Raw genomic sequence first — 7940 nt, forward strand, 5'->3', positions numbered from 1 at the left:
TCAAAATTCATTGCATAAAAATACTGTAATGAGGTTGCAAATACAAGCTGTACTGTAGTAGAAATTAGAGGGGTGCTACTATGTAACATCTTAACTCTTGTTTTGACAAAAACTCTAAGCCATGTACCTGGTAGAAGTCTATTCAGACTTTTTACAAAAATAAAGTAGCCAAAAAATACTACTTAGAAATATTAGAGGATTTAGGTGTGGCCTCAAACTACAGAGTACCACAGTGCCTCTAAGAACCCCCTCATCTAAATCCCCTCATCTATATGTTTACCAGCATAATGACTCTTGAACAAGAGCATTAATCACTAACTGCAAATATATAAAAAAAAGATATTTCTACAACTGATACGCTCTTAATACCAGACCTTTCCATTAGACTTCAAAGCATATATTAAAGGAAAACGCTTGCAATAATTACGTGACTGTTCTCCATTACCATATTCAAACTGAACAATACACTGTTAAGTAGTCCAAGCCAATCTCACTTGAACCTTGAGGATTCTTCAAGCAACTAGGAATAAAGAGAACAGAACAGTTATATTGCTTTCAAACAAGGTTCCATTTTTTTCCAATTCTTTTTCCCTAACTTATTCCTCAGTAGAAGAGAGAATAAGGCATAGAGATGCCTGAAGTAACAATTCAATTCCATAAGAAAACTTACAGCTGCCAAAATAACATGCCTTCCATTATTTGCTATGTTTTATGAAGGAAGTTACATTTCCTGCTCTCTTCAAGAAGCAATTGAACATTCAAGGGTTTGAGCCCCAGAGAGATGTTAAGGAATCCATTAGCTACTATTTCATTTCTTTTATTTTTGATAGCAGGGTTCCCACAGCTGCGTCAGCAACCAGAGTATTTCAGAATGACTACTGTAATGTTGGAGAGAGGAAATCCACACAGTCCAAAGCATTCTGTATGCCGATTTTCACACTTGATATTATGGGACTGGAAGAATTTAGAGAAAGGTCAACATTTTCAGCAACTTCTCCTGCAGACAAATGGGAAGTTGCTAAAAGTATTGAATTGTTACATAAGTAATGAAGAAAAAACTGAATTAAAAGGGATTCATCTTTCCCTTTTGACACAGCCACTCTGGGATTTATACAGTTGGGCCACATTTTGCTCACAAATAACAGCACGGGCCACCTGGAAATCTGTGGCAACTCCACACTCTAATATACTGGCATCTTTGTCATATTCTCAGTCCCACAATCTTCCTGTCCCAGAAAGGGCTGGTAATGCACTATGCAATTCGTACATAATTTTTGATATTTTTATTGCTATAGCAACTGAGTGTAGGCATTTAAACATAGCAACAGACTTTTATAGCACTTTCTTGGATGTCAAAATGGCATGCTGTTTTATTTTCTAAGCAGATGCTCAGAAGATAAGTACACAAGATGATTGTACAGTACCCACCTTCAAAATGAAGAAAAAAACCTCCCAACTTTACAACCCCTGAATCATATAAGCAGACAGATAAGTATAAGGCATACTGTGAGTTTAAAGGATTTTGTTCTGAGAAAGCAGAGAACAAGATTAGGTGAAAAGTCTTGTTGATTTGTGCCCATTTTGTAAAAAGATGTGCAAGAAATTTACAAGGTCCTGTTCTGAAGGGAAGAACTTTTCGTCAACTCTGATCTTTACCTGTTAAGCAACAGGAAAAGGGAAACTGTCTTCATATTAAGTGGAGCCAGATTCTTAGGAGGGATTAAAATCCACTGAGACAGACCCTTAGTTCACGCACATGGGCAAAGCTCTGCACATTCCAATCACAGCAACAGTTCTTTACAAGTAGTGAGAGTTTGACTTGCTATGTGCTTTAAGGAAACACAATTCATCATTTTCATAATAAAAAAGGCTACTTTTCTCTGGTATAGTATTTTCCTCTGGGTCCTTTAAGTTCTGTATCATTTCTGCAAGTGATCAGTGAAAAACACCACTTGGTGTTTAATGTAATTTCCGAACACATCCTTAGACATGGAAATAACAAGCAGCAACAGGACAATTTCCTGAAGGGATCTTTAGGTATTATTCACCTTTCTGTTATAGTTATATGTCAGCTTTGTATAGAGTGTAATGGTTGATGTTTGCCATTTTACCAACAAAAAAAAACCCCAACATTTTAAATCTGCTAAACAGGAAATGTCAAAGACTTTTAAAAAATGAATCCAACAGGAAATGTCAACAGCTTCTTCTAAGGGTACAAAGGTTGTTAATATTCCAGTCAATCTATTCCATTAGCACACAACATATATGTTTTGGAAGGGACATTTTAATGTTGTGGTTTATATAGAAGAGATTTCAAGCAAGTCCCAAAACCTCAACATGCAGATAAAAATTGAGGTTAATATGGTGAGGTTTTAGAATATATCCCACAAATTCCTTCTCCCTATCCCTCAGATATTTTCACACAGAACAGCTTTCAAGTCTCCTAATCTTGCTGTAAGAGCGTCAGGTACTTAGGAATTCTGATACATCTGCTTGGTTTTCTACGGTCTGCTCCACTACTGCACTTATTGAAAATAGCTTTCAGAGCAATGCTGACAATTATACCTATCAAATAACAGGAATGATAAGTTTAACTGCAATAGTCCTCAAGGAAGTCAAGATGATAGGCACAACTATACTTGCATTAGAAAGTCTGAGAGGACATGCAGAGCACCAAATTGACTTAGCACCTCCTCCTGGGGCAAACTCCACCCTCCATTGTGACTTATGCCCCTAGCTATATCATGCTATTTTCATAATCCCAGAGGTCTGTCACATTCATTCACTATTTAAGAAGAAAATTATGGGAAATTCAGTGGCTGAAATTGTGAAGCATGTGTGCATTTTCATACATTGTTCAATTATTTCTCTTCCTCTCCACAAGCTCTCCTTCAGCTTATGGTTGGACATGCTATTTTTAATTTTTCTGTTCAGCAGTTAGAGCACAGTTCAGCACAGCTTCAGAAGTTTTAACAGGAAATGTTAATAGACATACCACACTAGATTTATATTCTACTACCTGCACACATACACCCTATTCTAAAAAGGCCTTTTCAGAGACACTTCAGAGAAACTGGGGGAACACTTGAAAATGAAATAGTAGATTTTTCCTTTCCAAAATTTCAGAAACAGATCTCATTCTATAGATCTTACCATTTATTAGTGCATCCCTCTAAGTCCAAAATAAGATAGGTGAAAATAGACCCACTGCTTCTATTCAAATTCTCCTAGACTTCGGACTTTTATTTCCTGAGAACTAATGTAGCCTTTACCTTTGTGGTATTCACGAAGAGCCTGTCACCACTGAAGTCAATGGAAACTTTCCTGGTTTTTTTCAAAAGCAAAGGCTCGGAGCCAAATTCCCCATGTATAACCCCAGTGTTACAAAACATTCTGCAAAATTATATAAACAGCAGTAATTTTACACTGAAGGCAAGCCCCTATCCAAAGTAATTGCTCCACTTGACCCAACAGCACAAAATTTCTACCATGTATCCATTTCCAGGATGCAAAACCTTACAACTGGTAAGAAAAAAAGCGTGCAACTCCTAAATAAAATGGCTGCCCACCCCCTCCATCCCCCCCTTTGTTATATCAACTTTTTAACTCCTTTGCTCTTTGCCGAAATTGCAGTAACTAGCCCAGTGGACCCTATTTTATAGCCATGAGGTAACTGCTCTGGACAACCACCAAGTGCATTTGCAGGTAAATTAGGGGACAGCACAGTATAACTAAAATATAACTAAAGTATAACTTTGTATCATGACAGAACTCAACAAAATATACTTCAGCATTAGCTGGGGAAAGAAACTTTCAGGTTTACATACAAACTTCACATATATTAGCTGCCAGGTTTGTGTGTTTCCCTCCCTGCCTCTCTCATGCTCCCTGCTCCAAGCAATCCATGTTAGCATTAAAAAAAAAATAAAAAAAAAATTGAAAAAACCCACATATTCTACAAGATTGACTTGGCCAAACCCACAGGTGATCACATCAACAATATTAGAGGTCCCTAGTGACTTGTGATACCAAAAGACTTTGGGTTTTGTACATTTTAAGGGCAGGTAAAAGTTCTAGCAGATGGTGGTTTCGATTTTCAGTTGGGGGGGGAGGTCAGGGTTCAGTGTTGTTGGGTATATTGTTGTTTAAATCTTTCAGATACTTAATACACTTGGTAATCCATAAGTAAAATTGAATTTCTCAAATTATTTTTCAGATTGTAAAATTAAGAACAGACACACTGAAATAAACAAAAGTAAAGAAAAATAAAGAAAAAATATATTGCATCTGCCTAATGAAGAGGATTAAATCCAGGGATGCTTTTAGAGCCTAAGCTCTCCAACAAAACCTGAGGCTACAAGTCGACTTGTTCTAAGTATCAAATCACTCTATTCTTTTCAGAATTCTTAGAACCTACTTTCCCTCCCTACTTTCCAGGGAGGGAACCTGAGTTATTATTTCTCAGTGCTACCATAACAGTCACAGTCACAGTTCTCCATAACATACAACTTCACATGTACATAAGCAATAATCCATGTCTTGAGTCACTAGTTTATGAGCTTACAAAGATCCATCACCCACTCACATTTTCTGTCAGTGATACTGAGATCCAAAACATCTCTTTGACCCACTTTTTGAAGGAAGTACAAGTGGAGAACACACCACAAGGAAATTCTTCTCTTTAGTTTACAGGAAAGCTGCAAGTTAGGACAGAAGAGATCTTTCTCTCTGCCCACAAATCCCCCAGATCTTTAAATAGCCCACAAACCTTGAAACAGGAAGGATTTTCTTTCCCCTTCCACTCACAAGCCATTCGACGCTTCTTTTTCCTGGACTTACACACTTCTTTAAGAAGAGCAAATAGATGAGGCAAAAGAACTCCATGACATGTAAAGAGCATACATATATGATCCTTGAAATAAGAAGCTTTCACATCTGTCTCTTCTCAGCTCTCTATACCTCAGTTGCCATACTCTGTCTTACTCAGCTTTTCAAAAAGTGGTTTGACACCATACTATCACTAAAAACTGTCAGAAAGCAGACTGATCAAAAAGAGGATGGAAGAGGTTGGTGCTCAAGATTGGAACTACGAATCTGACTGCTAGATAATCCTTAACTCCCACTGCTTTGCTCCCAAATAAATAGGACTATAGCTATTAAAACTGACTCACACATATAAAAAGATAGGCGGTAGGGAAGTATTTAAGTTTCATGTCCGCAACCAATTTAGAGCTTAATCCAGATGAATGTAAAGCAGAGGAATTTATATAAATGAAATACATTGATAATCCTATGTACTTTATCAGAGTGCTGATGTTAACACACAATTTTTACTACGTACCAATGAGCAACCTGTACTACTTGCATTAAATTACGCTTATTGTCATTAACATCTTCACTGATGATAAATTTACACATAGCACTATATTCTATATTCAAACAAAAAAAGGGTTGAATGCATTAAGAACAATACTTGCTGAAATGCTACAAGATACATTAGAAACACATATTTAGTTCAGATGTGAAGGAGTTAAACACAGAATAGTTATTTCAGTCCATACACAAAGTTAAAAATAACTAATTAAAACTTAAACACTTTCTAAATACCATCTAAAGTTGCATATCCTTGCACAAGGGGTGCACAAAATGTCACAAGTAAACTAACACATGCCAGACCAGCAAATCAGAACAAGTGGCTTTGGAGGCTACAAAACACAAGAATATTTAAAGAGGGAGGGCTCTCTAGTATTGAGCATTTAATATATAGGCCTGTTTCTTAATTTCACAGAATTATTGGGTTGGAAGGGACCTCTGAAGATCACCTGGTCCAAACCCCCTGCCAAGGCAGGGGCACCTAGAACCATTTCCAGTGTTAGTTCTAATAAATTTAGATTTCTATGGGTTATATTGTTAGATTATTAAGCTCCAAGTTTGGTATAATTGTTGATTTTGGATATAATTATTGATCTAAAACATAAAGGTTAGGTAGGAGATTAACCTAAGCTATTCACCAATGATAGTCCAGAGAAAAAGAAAAGGAAAATTAATTACAAGTTTTGCAACTGGACCTGAAATGTTTTAGCAAATAAGATTCATTTATCACATTCTCTTGAAACTGGATGAAGTGACCTTTCTTTAAAGTATGTACACCACCTACCATATCAAATATAATTGCAGTAACTGTTAGCACTTGCAAGAACACTGTCTATGCTCAGAACTTTAAATTAATCTGATCTTTGTATCGCATGAACGAAAAGCTACTGTCTAACCACTCCTCAAAGATGGAATCTCACAGCTGATTGCAAAGAGTTTTTCACCAGATGCAATAGTTTTATATACAATTTGAAAAATCAACTAAAACAAGTTGTTACTAATATCAGTTAGTAACAGAACCCCCAGCCTTCACTTTCCTTGAACTGACCTCATTCTTTCATGTTGTTTACATACTGTTGTCTGAGAAAAAAGCTTAACATATACATTAGTAAGACAAAAAAAATGTTTTAATTTGCCAAGAAAATATAATACACTTCAGTGCAGAGTACCTACCAAATGGCACAGATAAAACTGAAGAACAAAATACCAGGAAATGTAAATATTGTCATTTTTCATATTAAAGCAAACATGCTGTAACATTTGAAGGTTGGTTTGGTTTTGGTTTTTTTTTTCTGTATAGCATTCCAATTAGACACACTTTATGGTATTAATTTACATCTAATAGGATTAAAACCAAACACAGTGCATAAAGAAAAACTCTGGAAGTGCCTTTTTAAAAGATAGGTTCCAGACATAAGCAGGTAATCCATCAAAATGAACTCCGGCACTGTTAAAAGCAAGCATGTGGGAAGGAAAGCCATACAATTTAAAAAAAAAAAAAAAAAAAAGAAATCTGTTTCCCTGTAACATGTATTGCTGCTAACTAAGACTCTAGCACAAGACAGCTAACAGTATCTGTGAATCAGGTTGCCTTGAATTACTGACTACGTACCTTTAGTAATCAAGTCTCAGTATAATTAACACAGCTTTTTCTTTTTCAGTCTTGTACATTCCCAAACAGTACACAGGGAGCACTAGGTTTCATTAAATACACCCACTTTTTAAGCAGCTAAAATCTGAAGAAGAGGTAGAATTTGAAGGGGGTAGGGGAGGAAAGTTGGAAAGAACCAACTATTCAGTATCACAACAACAAGGTACTGTACCTTTAAGGAGGAAACATGGTTCCGTTCTGTTTCACGGCTGAAAAAGAGCTTATTCTCAGTTATAGAGATTACTTACCTAAAACTTCAGTTATTCCTCTTTTTCCCCTCAGGCCAGCCTCTCTTTCACTCTTGGGAGCTTTTACCATTTAAGGTCAATATTACATCTGGCTCTAGTAACTAATGCTGAAGCAATTTTTAACTCAGAGATCCAACAGGCTGCCTAACATTAGAATGAGAGTTTAAATTTAAAGTAACTCTTCAGAAAGCCTCTTTCTTGCCTCAGAGAATTACGGAATTAAAGGCTTTCCTATTCTGGCATAAGTACTCTGAGTACAACACGATGTAGGCATCCCATTAGCATTCTTGAAGTTCACTGCATATAAGCTCTACTTACTCATTTCTGATTAAAATGGACAAGTAGGAAGAACAGATGAAATAGTTTACATCATGTTATGTTAACCCTTTGAATTTTTTACTGAAACAGCTGCTACTATTTTTCACATTCTCCCCCCCTTGCTTGGTCAGAAAGAGTCTAAATTAGTGAGCCAACATAAGGCATGTGAACTTTTAAAGAACGTTGGCTTCAGTCCAGCCATGGGCTCTGCTCTCCACTTGCAGAGTATGAATAATTCCCATTGAAGTCCACAGAAGTTGCTTGTATCCCATGAGAAAATGTAACTACAAATGGGGCATGAAGAGGGAAAAGAAACCCAAAACATTTACCATACGATATTCAAGTACCTG

General features: G+C 36.5%; 1 protein-coding gene across 5 annotated transcripts in view; it reads right to left on the reverse strand.

Moving 5' to 3' along the window:
* Positions 1-7597, reverse strand: part of IRAG1 (inositol 1,4,5-triphosphate receptor associated 1) — a 67971-nt gene extending 60374 nt beyond the window's left edge. For 3 of the 5 annotated variants that reach the window (XM_030483995.1, XM_030483988.1, XM_030483998.1), the window contains exon 1: positions 7273-7564. The gene's annotated coding sequence lies outside the window, so the exon portion shown is untranslated. Of the gene's footprint in view, positions 1-7196 lie in introns of all 5 variants that reach the window. The other 2 variants (XM_030483994.1, XM_030483989.1) reach the window with 2 other exon arrangements.
* Between the last annotated feature and the right edge of the window lie 343 nt (positions 7598-7940).

The sequence above is a fragment of the Strigops habroptila genome, chromosome 4, assembly GCF_004027225.2.
Source record: "Strigops habroptila isolate Jane chromosome 4, bStrHab1.2.pri, whole genome shotgun sequence".
NCBI classification, from domain to species: Eukaryota; Metazoa; Chordata; class Aves; order Psittaciformes; family Psittacidae; genus Strigops; species Strigops habroptila.